We start from the raw sequence: 18,940 nt of genomic DNA, 5'->3' as shown, positions 1-18,940 counted from the left end.
GAAAAGTGTTGAGTACTCTACCATTGTGATTGCATATGTGCATATACGTGCTCTCCCTCCTGACTGCTGTGTTCCTGTTGCTATCCAGTTCCTGTCAGTTTGCTCTGTTATGTTCTAACTTTCTGAGACTTTGGCAGGAGACTCTCAGCCCCAGTATCAGGCGGAAGAAATTGATGCCTAGAAATCGAAACAAAATCGTGCCTAGAAATCAAAACAAAAACTATCCTGTTTGTGTGACCTGTAGACTCTCCAATGCCTCTTTGAAATACAATAAGGAACTTTGCATTTACCTTTAGCTTTTGCAATTCAACAAAACACCTATTAAAACAATAAAGAAAATAAACATACACCAAATCTTATAAAACAATATCACTGCCCACCCACTCCCCAAAACAAACAAACAAAACCCACCAATCCTCACAAGGCAATGTCTGTCTGAATTTACCTGTATAAATTGCATAAAGTACTGGATTTTCAGCTTTTCTTGGAATGCTCATACACCTGAGTAGATCAATATATATCCTTTGTTGCTGTTGTGGTTGTTTGTGTTGCTTTGTTGCTGTAGTGCCAAGCATAGCAGGACAGCAACCCTTTGAAGGAGGAACTTTAGGATGCATACTTCTTTCACCACCTCTGGTGTTCATACTTTGGCTGTTTAACATGGATACCAACTTGCTGCCCCTCCTCTCCTGATGCAAGAGGGGATATGAGGTGGAGGTGCTTCTCCTCAGATGCACATGAAGTTTTTGAAACTCTCTGCTTATATAAGATTGAATGTGTGTATATACATATATATGCACACACACATATATGCACACACATATATGTACATATATATGAGCTATATAAATCTTTCTGTATGAATATTCCTTAATGCCCTTCTGCCACTATAATAATTTCAAGAGTTTCTAGATTGCTATAGCACCCACACACAGACCAGTGTGACAGAGAACCAGATTCCACTGATACGGTACTTCTCTAAGTTAGGTTTCTGAAGATGGATAACATGATCAGAGATGCTCACTGCACTCTCAGAAATTACACTGAAGCTAGTTTGGGGTCTGGGTGCCCAATGTGGCCAGCACATTTTTTCTGTTCATTGAGCAAAGCCTGTGTTTCACTGTCTGAATCTCTTGTGGAGTCATGAAGATTTAATTGGTATCTTTGTTGAAAAGTTTCCCTCAAATCTGAGGAATGAAATTCTCTAATCAATTCCAGATGTCTGATTTAAAAACACACACACTGCCATAATCCTTTGAAAGCTGAAGATTCATAGTTTCAACTTTCATTTTGGGAGGGTTTGTAGTTGGGGCAGGAAAAAATGTGGTTTTCAAAATGTCCATGAAAAAATGATTTTTTTTTTTTTTTTATTAAACTTGCTACAAATTTTACATTATGGTTTTCTGTCTGTGGTTTAAAAACCTAGATTACATTTATAAGAGCAGAAATCAGTAAGGCATTTCTGAAGATAGATACAGATACAATGACACAGGGGCATAACAAGAAAATCTATTCCTAGTTTTATGTCTCACAGGCCTCTCTTTAAAACTTGAAATAATTTTATATAATTTTGTCTGCAGAAGATCCAAGCACAACCATTTGCAAAAGTTGAGGAAAACCATTTAAGTCTACTTGGCATCATTTCAGTTCTTTACAAATCTATTATATGAAAAATAAAGGAAAAAAAAAATCACTGCTCTAGGGAGTGAAGCTATTGTATCTGAACTAGGAGGTCTGACCCAGATATAGATTGTACCCATTATGTATAGACCATCAATTGACAAACATTTGAAAGTGTTCAGACTACCAACAAGAATGAAAAAAAATCTACTGACACAAAAATATATAAAACATCTGAGAACTAACAAAGAAGCAAGAGCTGGTTCACTGTGAACAGACATTTTCAAGAGTCTTGCAGTTTTTATTTTGTTGTGTAACAAGCTTAGTGGAATTCAAAAAAAAAACACCTGGTTCTCAGATATAATGCTTCTTTTAAAGAAAATATAAAAAGTTATGCAATGATTCTGCATTTGTAGTACCCTCAAAACTCATCAAAATTTGGGGAAGAAATGGGGGGGGTCTTTATTTTCTTAAGTCATAAATGATGAAGGTTGAGTGGGTTTTCAAACAATGGTGGCTGTGTTTGCTACTGATGAGCTATCACAAATATAACAGCAGTGGAGCAAATAGAAACGAGACGTACAGCAGAGAGTAGAGCAGGGTGTTTGGGATGTGGGCTAAGGAGGAACAGCCAATGTTTTCCTCTTTGCCAACAAGATTTGGGAAATGTAGATCAGTCTGAAAGTTAAACTGCTTCATACTTTGCACATTGCTTGTGCAAACCAGAGGCTTACATGGTTGACATAATATATATGCCATGAGCCCCAAACCAATTTAAACTGGGTGAAGATCTGTGTCACACAAGAAGCTATTGCAAATTCAACATGCATTATGCCTACCTTGAAAATGTTTGTCTGACAGTTCAGGTCATAGTAAAATAAAAATATTACTCTCCCTCAATTCAGAGTGGAGCTAAAGACTACTTAAGTCAGAGAAGTCTTACCATTGATTTCAATAGGATTTCATTCAACACATTCAAAACCACCTGAATTTTGTGTTGTGGTGGATAAAGCAAACTAAGTTATAAAAATCCTTCTTTTTGAAGAATTTAATACCTTACTTAAAAATAATAAAAGCAAATTACATTTCTGGAAAAAAAAAATCCTTTAAATTTCCAACCTTTGTAACAACCTCAGTTGCAGTCTAAAGCAGAGCAAGAGCTGCATGCTTTCTATATGAGCATGATATCAAGCACCACAAATGTTCAGCTTAGAACTGTCAAGCCACACATAAAATATTGATACCTCACATTGGCAGGGTTAATACAGTGTTATTTTAATTGCAAACACACTGTGGGTGATTAGTCAAACTTGGTGCGTCTTGAATCTTAAGATAAAGATGCCTTCTGGCTGGACCTCCTATGCAATTAGCACTGTGACCCTCATGTGCTCTTCTCTGTTATTAATATGATTGGTCTAATATGAGATATCATTCATTAACCTGTTGTGAACCATCTTAGAAACCATCTTTGAATAATAGACTGCATTTCTTTTTCTAAATCCATTTACTAGCAGGGAGAAAGGGATGAAGACAAGCTTTCTCCATTAGACTGACTGGTATAGTGTTAAACACAATATATAGTGTATGAAATTATGAAAGAGCAAATTAAATAACAGGGCATATCTGGCTCATTAGTAATGGATGATCAGGTGCTCATTATGTTGAATTTCCACCCTGTTCAGAAGATGAATGCACATGCCAGAACAGAAATATGCTAACTGACCCTGCCTGAAAATAAACTAATGCACATCTGGAAGTTCACTGTTTTGCCAGCTCGCTACTGTTTATGCTTTCTTTCTTTCTTTCCTTATCTCTCTTTCTTTATTTCTTTTTCTCCTTTTCAAATTCAATTAGAATTTGAATCTTTTACTTGTTATTAAAAGTGCACCCGTCTATGTGCTATTTAAAAAAAATACAGACTATTATTAGCATTAGGTAAATAAAATAAAAACAAAGAGGTGTTTTAGAAGAGAAGAGAGCTTACAAATGTAGGTCCAGAACTTAAGCCAATACCAGTCAGGCTTCTCTACTGTCTCCAATAGAATTACAGTGTTAACATCAACCGAGGAAAAAAAAAAAAATCACCAACCAACCAGCCAACAACAACAAAAACAAACAAACGGTAAAATAACAGTATCTAAGCAAGATCAGATCACTAAGTGGAACTGATTATAGTTTTGCTGTGTTTTCTGGTTTAATATTTTGCCTTAATAATACTCTGAATTGTCTATTGTTGTTATATTCCAGTGTGAAAGTTTGATCACTTCAAATTGTTTAGCCCCCTCAATACATGGGCCTGTCAGAGTTCTTGGCTTCTGAATGTGCAAGTCACCCCTTGACTGGTCTGAAGAAAAGTACACATGGCAGTTTGATTGACTTTTAAAAGAGCATTGAGGTTTATCTGAGTCCCATCATAAAGGAAAACAATGGGGTGTTAAAACACTGAGAGAAGGAGGGCGGGATGAAGAATGCTGCCTGGTCTGTGCACCTCATTAGGAAGCAGTCAATACTGTTTTTGTGAAGTTCTTTGTGCTCCCTCCTGCTTTGTGCTCCCTCCAGGGGGTCTGCTATGCAATATGTGCTGGCATGGGTAGTACTGGGCTGTGGGGTGCTGCCCTGCACATGTGTGAGGTGCAGGCATGCCAGCACAAGAAAGATACTGTCCAATACATCAGACTCAATGCCTGGGACTTGACAGATTGGAGGAAAAGAAACAAATATCTTCCTGCATAGGAGTGTCCCAGTTCTAACCTATATTTGTTTGAAGATGGACTCGGTGTGAGTCTCTAACATATGAGTAAAATTTTTGTGCTTATAAAGTGGATGATCCTTCCTCTGTGAGTGCATACTTATTCTAGTTACTCTTGTTGGGAAAGACAGGATGCAGAAGATTTGTTGATTCTTCTCTCTGTTAGCCACCATGCTACTATATTAAGGCGTCGTTTTTTAAATCACGTTTCAGAATAACTTGAGAAAGAGACTCAGAGAGTGTTTACCTTTGATATCTGACTACAAAATACTTATTAAAGAAATAAATAGTATGTCCTCTTCAAATGAGCATTGTGTTTTCACAGAGATTTTCAAGGCCTCTTAGAAAGGAAAGCATGCCGATTGCTTAAATGAAACATTGCAAATTATGACTTCTGCAGAGATCAGCTGCTAATTACTTAGAACAATTGTTCATCATTCACTAACAACCTGGAGACCAGTGTAATTGTTAGGAATTCTAGCAATACCAAAATTACCACTGTGTTAAATTATTAAAGTTTTGTATCAAATGAGTTTAAGTTGCTTTGGTCCTGTGCAAAAATTCCTCTGATCTTCGGCAATCATAATTTATTTACAGCTTCCATACGTACTCCTTCTATCACAAAGAAATAGGGTTTGTTAAGTATGGCCAGGAGGCACTGAATTTTCATAAGTAGTACTGTCTTTCAGTGAGAAAGACAGGGAAGAACTGCTGGCTTGAAGGTTCAGCAGCCAGCTTTTCTGTGTGAAAGGCAGGTTATCTAAACATTTTCTTCCCCTGAGAGAGATATTCATAATATTTATTCTAAAATACAAATATTAGGGCTCTTTGCTCCATGTGAATTATCCTTAGGTATAGTAAATACAGTTCAGGTTAAAATAAAATCGGGGCATAGCAACAGCTAATGTTTACATTTATAAAAAGTACATGTGGAGATTATTACAGGAAAATGTTCCAGAATTTATTTAAAAGTCCCCCTTTTAGCTGAATAAAGAACATTTTAGCATTTGGACTTGAACCCAACTTGGCTGTAACTGTATTGTGGCTCCCACAGATATGTCTCTGTTTAATGTGGACATCTTCCCAAATGTTGGGATTGGTACATTCTGCAGAAGGCAGATTAATCCTAAATGTCCTGGTTTATAAATTACACGGGACAGTTTTTTTTTGTTTGCTTGTTTTTATTTTTTTTGTTGTTGTTTTGTTTTGTTTTAGTTTTTTAAATTCAGCTCTGATCTATCAGCCAATGTCTGACAGCCCTTTAAATTCAAAGAGAGATAGGATCACTCATTTATCAGTGTAACTTGTGAGAAACGGAGAAACAAAGAGGAACATATTTGATACACCATCGCAGATCATACTTAAAACTGCAACACAATTTTATGTAGTGTATACAACTATTTTACAAAGAAAGATACGTAGAAACAAAAGCCTAACTTTTTTATCTTTAAATATAATTGACACTACATTGTTGCGTTAAAGCAATGTCCTTCTGTTGATAATCTGTTTACAAGAGATATGCACAAAGATGTGTTTTTTTTCAGAAACGGGATACAGAGAATGTTCCAAGCAAAATGCTTGCCAGTTTTTCATACCACACTTCTCAGTTCTGACAGTTTTTATTTAAAACTGCTTGTACACAAGTAAATAAAAGGAACAGGATTTTTGGTTGCTCTGCCTTCCAGTATCTAGAGAGCAAACAAACTGACAGTGGGCAAGAGATCCTAAAAATCTGCTTACTGATTTTGCACTGCGTGACTCAGATTCTTAGCAGGGTTTTATGGTTCCATAAGCACGAAAGAGAGAACCATGAGGAGCCTCACCAACAATTTAGTTAGTATATCCCGTTGTATAACCAAAGTAACATAAAAATGGCACTAGACTCTTCCTCAGATCCTTTTGCTAAAATGCTTACAGTTTTAGTCCTGGAGATAAGTTCTGTCTTCTCTCTATTTTCTCACCAAGTTGAAGAGTCTAATTCTGTGGAAAGGTTGGTCTTAATTATAACCTCTATTGCAATGCTCCTGGTCAGCTTATTTTTACTCTACCACATTATATTTGAATAGATATCAAATATAAACACTTTCAGTTTGCTTTCTCTCTCAAGCAATCTTACCTATGATGAGTCAGCCATGAAAGTATTCACCTGGATCTTGGAGCAGAAATCTACTTTTCACTGAAACTCCTCCTGGCATGAACACAAAAGTACATCATTAACAAGCAAAAGGCATTGCCTGCTAATAACACCAGGCACCCATGCAGTATCTATCTCTATAACCTTCTCTCATCATGCAATTCTTTCCAAAATGCTCACTACTAACCCAGTGTTATTTCTACTGAAATAGCAGCAATTAAATTTCCATTGCAAAGAAAGTATGAACAAAGCTGAATGCTCTTGTATAAAAGCACAGTGTTCAGATGAGGAAGGCGGCTTTGAATGGCCGAAAACTCTGTCAAATCAACATAGGTTTTCATCAGACCTATGTTTCATCAGACAAAGTGTTTCTCTTTGCACTAACAAAGCACATCTTGCGTTCTATCACTTGCAGTTTTTCATGTTTAGAAAAAAAAAAAAAAGCTACATAATTATTTTATAGCTTTAAAGACAGTGATTTTTCCCCCTACCTCTCCATACTAAAAATTAGTTAAATTTAAAATATACAATAGCAAAATTAAAATAAAATTCTAAGGAGAAAGTAAACAGCAAAGAGCAAGGATGTGGGGAGATTGCATCTAAAAACATCCCCCCCAGAAAGAAAAAAAAAATAAAAATTAGGAGCGACACCTGAAGGTTAGAATGAAAACACTTTTGAAATGTTATCTGTAACAGTTGTGCTGTCCTACAGAACCCAATTACAAATCCACCCATGTGATCCCCTACCTTAAACCTGAATTAAATATTTAAATCCTGTTGTTCATGCATGCAAAATGTAAAAGGATAGGGTTTTTGTTTTTGTTTTTGTTTTTAATTCCTACAGCAGAATGACCTTCATGAAGGTAGATCCCTCAGATGCTGAAAGAAAATGGAACAGCTCTATCTTTTTATTAAAATATGCAGATATGTTTAGTTTTTTTTCCTCTGTTCTCAAGAAATACACTTTTTAATATACACTATTATATGAATACATACAAAGAAGTGTATTCTATTTTACAATATATAAATATGCTGCATTTATCAAAAGTAATCCTCACTACTTTTTCTTTCATTTGGGAAAATTAAAACATATATTTTACAGCTAGCTGTGCAATATTATTATATCTAACATGATTTGAGCTGAAGAAAATCAATGGGTACAAGCTTTTGGAGAAGGTTTTGAAAAATGGCTCCTTTCATACTTAGAGTAAGTATAGTGCTTTGTTTGCAACCAAGGAAAGTACTCTGAGAATGAAATTAAATCTTGTCTGTCACCTCAAACAAGATAGCCTTGCAATTTTCATTCAAACGTCCCAGATATGTGAGGTGTTTGATCAGATTCTACTTTCATATATGATGAAATACTAGATGCCTGCAAATCAATCCACACACACAAGTAGTAACTGACATCAAAAACACAGGAAAAGTAATCACAATGTGATCTCTTACTAATGCAAAAAAATCCCAAATCCCTATTAGTTTCTTGCAAATCATCTATACAACCAGTTTGCACAAATGGGGCACACTGTGCTGGTGTTTAGGCAAATTTCAGTAGACCATCGTTTCCGTTTTGATAGAAATTTATCCTTTCTGAAACTCAGAGACAACTTTATTTCTATATACCAGCATGGGACTATAAAATAATGCATTCACATTGGCAAACAAAAGAAAGATCATGTGGTTATTCAATTACCCATGTTAGCAAAGGGACTGGTATTCAGATTAGGGCTAGGAAGTATATTTAGGCTTAAATCCCAGATTTTCTGTGAGCCAGCCATCTTCATTTCCGCCAAATTGAGACAAAATACTCCAAAACTTGTTCATAATATGTGCTTTAGCCTGACCTCAATTATGATCAATTTATGCCAGGATAATTGTGGGAAAACTTTGGACCAAAGTTACAGCTTTTTAACTTGATCCTTTTAAATGTTTGCAACATGAGGCATGTGCCATCACCACATTACTAAATAAAGGTCATCCTCAGTTTGCTGAAACATGGATTAGTTACCAAGAACATTCTAGCATTCTTACACTTTTTTTCTCTGGAGTGTGGGAAATGAGGATGGCCTTATTCATTTTTCTTAAACTAGAAGTAGACCGCAGACAGCACTGAAATCTTACCACTTAGGAAAACCAGTAAACAAAATTTCTGTTTTTTTTGTTTGTTTGTTTGTTTGTTTGTTTTATGAACTGATTATTCACACAGCAAGCAGGAAGAGTTGGTCATGTGCAACACTGAGTTTTGGAAGGTCATTAAATTTGAACTCAAAGAAGGAGACCAGTTCTTCCCCCAGACTCCTTTTCACCAACTTTGCATACTTTTGTTAATAAGTGCACGGGTGTTTGACACCATCAAAGCCCTGGTAGTCAAGAGCTACATACATTAAACACTGTCAGTACAAAATAAAAGTTTCAAATGACTTGTGCATTCAGAGACCCACAGATATCAAAATTAATCACTGACCCTTTGCAGGAACAAATATTTTCTTTCTGATTTTTTTTTCCTCAGTCTGCTGCTTATGCTCTTACAAACTTTTCCTACAATTACAATTTTTGTAGAAAAAAATATTCATCCATTAAACTAAATGAACAGGAAGTCCCAAAACCAGTCTATGACAGTCCCTGCAAAATTAATATGAAATCCAGGGAACGAAAACAAAATGATAATAACAACCTAAGCAAAAATAAATAAATAAATAAAATCATAATCCAAGCTTTTGATCATTCTTCTGCTATCTCTCTTGGGACTGGGCTTTACCAACACATCTCTCCAGTAGTTTTACTGCAAGGCAATATAGCATTACATTTATGATAACAAAGTAAATTATTCAATAAAGAAATTCAGGTTTTAGTAATGTCTTTTTTTCCTCTTAAATATATGCAGCAGTATATATTTGCACATTGCTATTTATCTGTCCAGTGAGACTTTTTAGTATATGAGTGCCTCCTAATGAGTAAATAGCCAAAATCCAACTAGGGTGGTGGTATATTTTTCCTTCTACTTTCTCTCCGTTGATTTAACCTACACAACCCATTGACTCTTTTTCACAACTCTCTGAATCACTTAAACAAGCTTCTTGTCTCTTCATTCTTAATTTTAGATAATTTATAGACAACTGTAAAAAATAAATCAGAAATGAACTTTTTCTACCCTTTTGACAACAGTCTTATCTATGATGGGTTAAATTTCCTATGTCAATAGGTTTCTTGGAATAGTTTTTTGCTCTCTACGTTAACAAGATTTCTTCATTTTTCTACTGAAATAGCTTAAAATTTAATAGTCCAACTGGAAGTTAGAAAGGTAAATATAACCATTCTCATGTTCGCTGAATGGGTTATATGAACAGTCTGACATCACTCTTCTAGTCAGTCATAGAAGGTCATTAGCTAATTCATCTCTCATATCCATTTGAACATGTAGCAGCAGAGAAACCAGACAGACTCGGGGCCTAAATCATTGTGTGGAACTAAGGGGAGAAAACATTGAAAAAAAAAAAAAAAAAAAAAAAGATCAAAATATGTCAGTCTTTCCATGCATATCTCAATTTATCTTTTTCAAGACCAAATTCAGCAGCTGTCTTCACCCAGACATTAATCTCAGAGAGGTACTGACCTATTTCATGAGAAAGAAGTGTTTTCACCAGATGAACGCAAGGGTTTTCATGGGATGCTAGGCTGGGGCAGCAATTCTCAGGATGCAACCTCCTAAAGTTACTGTCAGACCTCATCATGATGATTTAAAAAGGAGCAAACCAAGCCTTACAGTGTTCCAGTACAGTGGTGTTTTTTGTTTGTTTGTTTGTTTTTGTTTTGTTTTGTTTTTTGAAATGATTGGAATAATTCATCCAACATAGTCTTCAGAGGTAATTTCATGTTCTTGAAGAAGCACAAATATACCCAATACAAAAATATACACGAGTACCATAGACAGAGCTGGAAGTACTTCAAAATGGAGATGGATCACTGTACAACTAGTGACCTGACATTTTTATATCAAGGTTTAATTTGATTGAAATTTGAATGAAAAAAAAATGATCTATTTTCTCTTTTTTGTTTCAGATTTTTTTTTTTTTACCTCTGCTTAAATTCTAAGCTGCTCCTTTTATTTTTTATTTTTTTTTAATATCTCAGAATGAAAAATGGAGGCATGAAATCTCCAGTTTTTATATTTTTCCTCTTTAGTAAATAGAGACAACTGAAATAAAAATTTAAACAAAATATAATTTCTTTTAATATGAAATCTATTACTTAAAACATGGAATTATTTTTGTTTGCAAAACAAAGGTTTAAAATTATTATTTCTTCTGATTTATCTTTAATAAGAGTTCAACTTTCTTCCTCAGCTACTGTATTCAATAAAGAGATATTATATTGCAGGTGATAATTCTAAAGTTTTTCTGGGTTCAGAAATGGCTTATTGTGAATAAAGTCTTACAGTGCAAGATGATAACATTTTTATTTTTTTTTTCCAGATCTTATGGGGTTGCAAAGCAAATAGGTATATTCTTATTGAGATAGGTGATCGCTAATAAATTCACAGTTCCTAACTCTGTAAACAAGCTGAAGGCACAAAAATGATATCTTAAAAATAACATCTTATTTTTCAATAGGGTTTTCAATGGTGAAAGAATGGTAACAATACAGGTTGACAAAGATGACTTGAAGAAATCACTCCAACATAAATGTGTATTTTTTTTTTACTATGACTGACATACAGAATGGCCTATATGCAATACGTGTATTCTTTCTTTCTTTTTTTTTTCTTGAAACACCTTTTGCCTTCCAAGTTCAGATGATCTTTTTCTGATTCTAAGATCTTAAGTAACAATTCAGAACAAAGTAACTCCAGTCAGTTCCTGCCTCTGCTTCATCCAGTCCAATATTTTAGAAAGAATAAAGAAATCAAAACACAGTCATGCTGTTACTGTTTATTACATGTAAGTAAAAACTTGGGAAAGCCAAGAAATTCACCCCTTAAAGTAATCAGGGAATCTCCTGCATATTCTTGGAACAGAAGAGGAAGGGAAAAGAGGTGGCAATGCAGCTAGTTTCCATTTCTACACATTTCCTGATCCCAGGAGAAATCAAATTGCATTGTCAGCAGGTGTGTGCTTCTATACTCCTACAGATAATATGTATTTCATTGGAAGAATGGACTGGATATGGCTCACTATAATTTTCATCTTCAGTTCTACAGAATCTGTGTGTGTATTTTGCAGGTCTATCATCAGCAATCATGTTAGGTTTCATGAGACAGTATGCATCTCTGCTTCTGCAAAGCCATATGGCCATGCATGTTTTGCTGCAGACTGACACCGAGTCACGTTTTGCTATAAATTATTTTCAATAATAATGATTTTTTATTTTTTTTTTTAACTAAGACATAAACAAAAGTGCAAACCGGAAAAAAAAAAAAAAGGGGGGGGGGGGCATTCAAATTCAATCAGATGCCTCCAGAATTCATATCTTAATGAGTATTTTGCCCTAGGCTCCCCTCCCTTCCTCCAAATAAGGTGAGCAGAAAAATCACACTTTGATCCTCTCAGAAGTCCTTTTTATTAAAAACTATGGAAAGGTGAGGATTTCTATAGTAGTAGAAGTAAAAGGAAATTATTTTAGGCTTAGTTTCAAGATGATCAGAGGGAGAGAAACCCTCATGGGACAAAATCCAGAGCTACAAAATTTCAACCCCATATTATTACATAACAGTTTTCAGGCACCCCATTCAGGAGAAATGCATTTGGAACCCTGCCCAAGAAAGGGCTCACTTGCTACAAAAGGATGATAAATGTAGAGGTTCAATATTTTATATTAGTAACATTTGTTCTCTCAGCACTGATATTACAGGCACACAAACATGAGAGAATCTTTTGTTAGAGATACACGCTCTGAACACATTAAATTGACTAATTGGCAAGGGGCAATTGGTAATTGCCCCTTGAAGAAAATGCTGTTTGACAGTATTGGAAATGGCAGTAGAATTTGTTGAAAAGTAAAAACCTAAGTTCTTCTAGAAATATAGAAATGGTTAAATATCTGATTGGGTAATTAGAATTTTAGAATTTATTTACTAGTGGAAAGCAAAATTTAACTGCCTCAATTTTATATATGCAGACACAGATTTAAAAATTTCAGTTTTTGTATCAAGACAAACCTAAAGCTTCTTGAAGTTTAAATCATAAAAATAAATAAGCAAGACATGGAAAAATCTGGAGTAATTAGGAGTTGGTAGAAGTAGGTTCTGATTCAAGATATTTCCCTATCTTGGGGTTCAGATGTAGATCTCTAGCTTTCCAACCTAAGTTATACATAGGAAGCTTAGGAAAAAGAAGTTTGCAAGTTACGTTTCTCTTGAAGAAACCTTAATTTTGCATAGATCAACAAACAAACAAAACAACAACAACAAAAAATGAAACAACTATTTATTTTCACATATAAAATCTTCTCAGTATCCACACCAAACTACTGTTTCTTGAAAAAAAAAAAAAAAAAAAAGTATTCAGACAATCACATCTTTAGAGAACCTGAGGAAATAATTACTGACTGTGATTCTGGAGTCATTAACTCACATTATCAAGCACAACTAAAATTTTTATCTCTCATCCAGCTTCAAGGTTTCTCTTACTATGAAACTATCAATTATGTTATGGTGCATAATTGCTTCAGGTGGCTGCATGCAACCTTAGCTCCACAGTGAGAGCAAGCTCTGTTTTGTAAATTTGTCTGTATGTTATTTACACATATCATAAGTGCACTTGGAATTTTTTGTTTTATTTGTGTGAGAGGGAAGCAATATGCTATGCACATGAAAAAAAGGGTATTAACACAGGTGGAAAAAAAAAAAAAAGTATGAAAAAAAAAATGATGACTAAGGTTTCCCAGACTAGTTGATCCAGACTGTCCTCTTCTTTGAAATATTAAATTCTTTCTACAAATAAATAAATAAATAAAAATAAAGTATTATTCAAAATAGTCCTGACAGTCATGGTCCAGGATTGTTTTGGCAATATAAGAAAAGTAATTTTGAACAAAGATTTCTGAGAGATGACATAAGCTGCCAAACTACTGTATATGACTTTTTATGATTCTCCTACTCTGCATTAAAAATGTTATCTTGACACTGAACAGCCTTCTCCAGCATATTACTACACTCAATTAAAAGCTTTGAACTTTTTTTTTAAATCAAAGTATTTCAACAAACAAATACTAGTTGAAGAAACATTCTTCATCAGAAGTGTCTCAGTCAATATTAATTTTGAGTTGATGATGGGTTTGCATAATGTTTAAAGTCGTCTAGCTTAGCATAAACAGTTTCCTATGAATATTTTTGAGCATGTGTCAAAGCAAAAGTAGTTACCTAAATACACCATCAAATTCCAGAATGGATAAGATATTTTAAGTTGTGATAGCAAGTAGTACATACATAAAAGGTAGTATTTCTACTAGGCTTGATTATCCTTTACAAATACTAAGAATCAGATATGTATGATACAGAGGTAAATTTGTGATTGAAAGAATTACATCAAATGAATTTTCCAAACCAAAAATCAAATGAGTGGTGATGACAAAGGATTCATATTTCCCCATCAGTTTTCAAGGCCCTGAAACAGAAGTATTAGAAACCAGCTAGAACCATCAGAAGACCAGTTGAGTAGCTCAGGAAGAACTTGTAAGGAAATCCTCTGTTTATTGATTCTTACCTCTGTAGAAATGAATTAGCTAACAAAAGATTTCATTTCATCTACCTCATTGTTCTATATTATCAGAAATCGGTCAAACGAGTATACAATCCAAGAAACATAACTTTAGTTATGAAACTTCCATTGTCACCATCTTCCATTTTATAATGAATATACATCCCAAAATGTGTTTTTCTTTGTTGTTGTTGTTGTTGTTGTTGTTTTTGTTGTTGTTGTTTGTTTGTTTGGAAAGAAAGCCTGTTCCTTCACAATGCCTGTTGCTTAAGTGGAAAATACTGCACAAAGAAAGGGGGTGGGGAATGTGGGGAGATGGGATAGTATACATTTATTCATTTTTGTAGTTATGTGTGCCAATGCTTAATTCTGTACTTCTGCTTCTACAGCTCTAAATGAGAGAAAATAACCTTTACAGTGCTAAAAGTGTTAACACCTATACTGCTGAACATAAATGTGCTTTAGGATCCCTTTCTATTGCAATACACTGTTATCAGGGAATAGTCTAGCTGACTGTTTAGTTTTTTATTTCTTGATATTTATTGTTCTTGCCCCAATTATATTGTGATGACTTCTCACAAACAGTTCTTTTAGACACTACTATTAATATTTGAACTGCTGGAAGTATGTTTTTGAGTAACTGTCCGTGACAGAGAAACAAGGCAAAAGCCCACAGAATTAGTCTCTGTATAAATTAGTCATACAGCTCATCCAAAAGTTTTCCTCACTGACACCTCCCCTGCTCTCTGGGGAAGCAGGTACCTGACACCATTCAGGCTTTTAAAACATTTCATTACGATGTTACTGCTAATTTAGACACACTCCTTATTGATTGGCAGCATTGTTCATGATGGGGAAAGTAATTTATTCTCTGCTAGATCCTGGGAAACTTCCATTTACCTCAGCAGAATAGTACAGAACAGTCACACAGCTTCGCGATACTTGGCAGGGCTTAGTAAGCAGGACCAGAGGAAAATCACTGCTTGGTGGTGCATTTCCTTATCTACCAATATGTAGCAGGAGACCAGCATTTCAAACATATGTTCACGGCATAATTTGCTTTAAGTAGGTAAAAAGACAAATACATTTTAGGTATGTAGTTTACTCAGAAAGGATTATTCACTTACAAGAATTAGCTTCACTAGCAAGATTTTAATCATTTCATTTTTTTGTTATACAAATATTTGGCTAATAGATATGAAAGGTATTTATTTTCTCTTCACTTGGCTTTCTTTCCTAGGATTAGTATAACATGACAGATGGCTGATGTCATCTTTACTTGGAAGAACTCAGCTGGCAATAATAGCATGGTACATTTCTGGGGATTTGCTGTACTGTAAGTCATGAAGCGGTTTTCAACCAAAAAGAGTCCAAAAGGGAATTCCCAGAAGTAAATATCTGCCTATGATATCCTACTGAGTCTTGTTGATGCATCACAAACAGAAGGAAGCATAGAGTCTTTATAAACTCCATAAATATTTACAATATTGTTGAAAATACATTGGAAATGCTACAGATTGCAAATGGTATGGGCCCCCTTGGCAGTGTATCTTTAATTTTGCTGTTGAGTGAGAATAACAAAAACTGCTGCGTTATATATATCAAAATCTGTTATGTATATATGTGAAGTTCAGTGATTTTTGTCACATTTTACATTTGTGTGTAATAGAGTGAAAGCATTAATATTATTAAAATGTAGATACCCTGCCTGATTGTTTTTCATTTTGCTAATGATTGCAGTGATGAGTAGACTAATGTCAGGGTCGGAGGGTTAAAGTTAATGAGAGCTTTCCATTGCACCATTGATTAATGGTGGATACTGTAGCAAAAGATTTTCAGATTCCTCTTTTGTAAAAAGAATGAAGGTAAAAATGGACTGATGCCAGTTTAAATACTCTGATTACCTACCAAAATGTTCTTAAATCTTCAGTCATCATTACATCCAGGCCTGACCAAGCCTGTGGGAAAATATTTAAAATACATAAATTGCATCAGATAATTGTAATGATTTGAAGTAAATCTTGCTTTACAAATCCACACTTTCTCTATCTACAGTAGCCTAACTTGTAATAGACTTTATATTCCTTTACTTAAATGAATGTTCAAAAATAGCTTTTTATATAGGTGCAAGGATAGGACTGATTATACCATAATATGTGTTTTTTCTATTATTAAAGTTTTTGCAATAGCTGATTTCATAATTATAGTTTAAATATGTCAATGCTAGTTGATATTTGCCACTCCTTAATCCAAGAGCAGGTTTTACTGTCTGGATTCCAAAGAGGGAGTGCGCTCACTGACATCCATAAAGCTCTAATGCTCTCAGACATATGGCTTGATTTTTGAGTGGTCATATGTAAAGCCAGGAATTGGACACTTGTGGAAGGACACTGAGTTGGAAGGGACCTTCCAACTCAGGATATTCTATGATTCTCTAGCTCTTCTTAAAGCAAATAGATATAAATGCAAGAGAGAAGACCCATATCCATAGCAAACTGCATAAACAATTTTGATACTGATTTCCCAGTATTTCCTACTCTCAGTTGCCACAATGATACCACAATGAGAAGAAAAAGTTAGGCTGGGAGATACTGAAAAGACACATCTTACAAAAAAAAAAAAAAAAAAAAAAAAAAAAAAAAGCAAACAAACTAACCTTATTTTCAGAGTCATATTGTTAAATAAACCGTGTTAGTTGTTTTTAAATTCCTACTAAGAGCTTTTCAAAAAATATATGTGCATATTATATATATATTTAACAAAGAATATAATATGATTATGACAGGTAAAGCATGAGAGCATGAGAGAACTTAATGACTTAAGATAAATGGCTATGCCTGTCATATTGACCTATCTTTATATACCTGAGAAATGCACAAATAAAATACGACCGTGACATTTATATGAGTATTTTTATTCCTTTTCCAGTTTTTATTAGGGAATAAAATTAAATGGTTGCATGTTCCATGGTTAAGAGAAGACAAATCTTGATCTATCACCTGAACATTATAATCAATGAATGATAATTGACCCATGATACTTATTACTACCAGTGTAGGTTTTGCCCATTATACAAGCAAATTTGAAACAGGCCAGCATTATAATGGGCAGCATAAAAATGTCATGTTCCCGTGTAGTTATGTTGATGGTTCACTGAAGAGACCATCATGCCCTGCAATACTGGAAATAGTAGGCCAGTAGGATTTTTAATGCTTTTATTTAGTGGTACTGTGTATTTCTTTCCTAAGCATGATTAAATAATCATAAGAACTCCTCTAAGGGCTAATCTGCGTTATTTCCCAGATTTTCACCTTGGGGACATATTGTCCCTTGTCACTGAAACCTCAGGGACAGAAGGGTACGCCACAGGGTGGCACAGCAGGAAGCTGAGATACTGATGAAACAGTGTTCAGTTAATGAAGGCATGGCCCATGGCCTCTGCTGGTATGCCATATGTTTGAAGAAATGCTAATGACTACAATTCAAATACCTTTTTCATCTTAACTATATGTAAATGTGTTTATAAATGCTCTCTTATAAATATACTATCACATTTTTAAAAGCTAAGTGCTAATGTTGCTTTCAACATCTATAATACACAATAATTAAAACTTTAGCAATTCTGCTTAATTATACCTTATGGGAAACTGTACGGTAATTTATAGAAATTAAGCAGAAAAACAAAGATCAACAGAAATAAAGCAGCAGTGGAAGAACTGAATAATAAATCACTTAGATCATTAATTTACAAAAACAAAATCATTGTGAAAAGACAACTAAGAACTCAATTCTCAAGCAGCTGAGGTCTGCAAGGGGAAGATTAGTTATAAAACTCAAAACATTCCATTAAAAAGCTCCCTCAGCATGCTGAACTCTGTCAATTATTACAGTTCTATTTCTTCTGTGTGACTTTTTTGAACTGGCAGATCTTTTCAAAACAAATAAACAAACAAACAAGAAACAGTAGAACTACAAATTTTATAATAAAAATTTGTGTGATTTTAATTCAACAGTGGCTCTTTCTTCTTTGCTTTACCTTTCTTAAAACCCTGTAACACTGCAGGTGATCATTAGCTACAAATGGCATTTTGCAGTGAATCATCTCCTCCACAAGTGGCCAAAACAACAACTCCATTGCAATAGCAGAAGTGCTATTCAGGAAGAGCAGTTGGTGACCATGTTAGAATACATGGGACACTGCTATTTTTGCAGCAAGACACGACACCCTGTTGCAGTCAACTCCAGGTTAAAGCACTGTATTGCTAAACTTTGAATATACTACTCACTCACTTCCTTTCCCTTTTCCCTTCAGTTACAGACCTGACTCATCCAGATGTAAATACTGCCTGTTAATACCAGCTACAGAATTTAAACAAACTTAAGATGAAGAAGGAACAGCTATTTTAATATTGCTGAGAAAAGCTACTTACATGTCAACTCACAAAGGCAAAGCCATGAAACTTAACTGCTGGCTAACTCTATTTTCCAAGCCCAAATCCAGTTCAAGTAACAAGGAAACTAAACTGTAACAGCTGCCTGAGGGAATGTTAGGAGACTGAGTATTAAGGTAGAACATCTATTTTTACTGATATTTTTTTCTCTTGTATCTCAAGAATAAGGGTGGAAGAAATTGTATGAATAACCTTACTTCTCCAATGTCAGGCTGAATTGTCCTATACTAGTGCTATCTCCTCAGTGTAAGAATTTTTCTGTTTCCATTTTACCAAAAAAGGTTAAAAACAT

At 34.6% G+C, this 18,940-nt stretch overlaps 1 long non-coding RNA gene across 1 annotated transcript in view; it reads right to left on the bottom strand.

The window, feature by feature from the left end:
- Window positions 1-16,154, bottom strand: part of LOC137852381 (uncharacterized) — a 115,874-nt gene extending 99,720 nt beyond the window's left edge. Inside the window, exon 1 of the long non-coding RNA XR_011093788.1 lies at window positions 16,106-16,154. This is a non-coding gene — a long non-coding RNA (uncharacterized lncRNA). The remainder of the gene's footprint in view (window positions 1-16,105) is intronic.
- Between the last annotated feature and the right edge of the window lie 2,786 nt (window positions 16,155-18,940).

The sequence above is a fragment of the Anas acuta genome, chromosome 2 (genome assembly GCF_963932015.1).
Source record: "Anas acuta chromosome 2, bAnaAcu1.1, whole genome shotgun sequence".
Taxonomy (NCBI): Eukaryota; Metazoa; Chordata; class Aves; order Anseriformes; family Anatidae; genus Anas; species Anas acuta.
The sequence above is the reverse complement of the archived record's forward strand: the minus strand, read 5'-3'. Positions and strand labels throughout refer to the sequence as shown.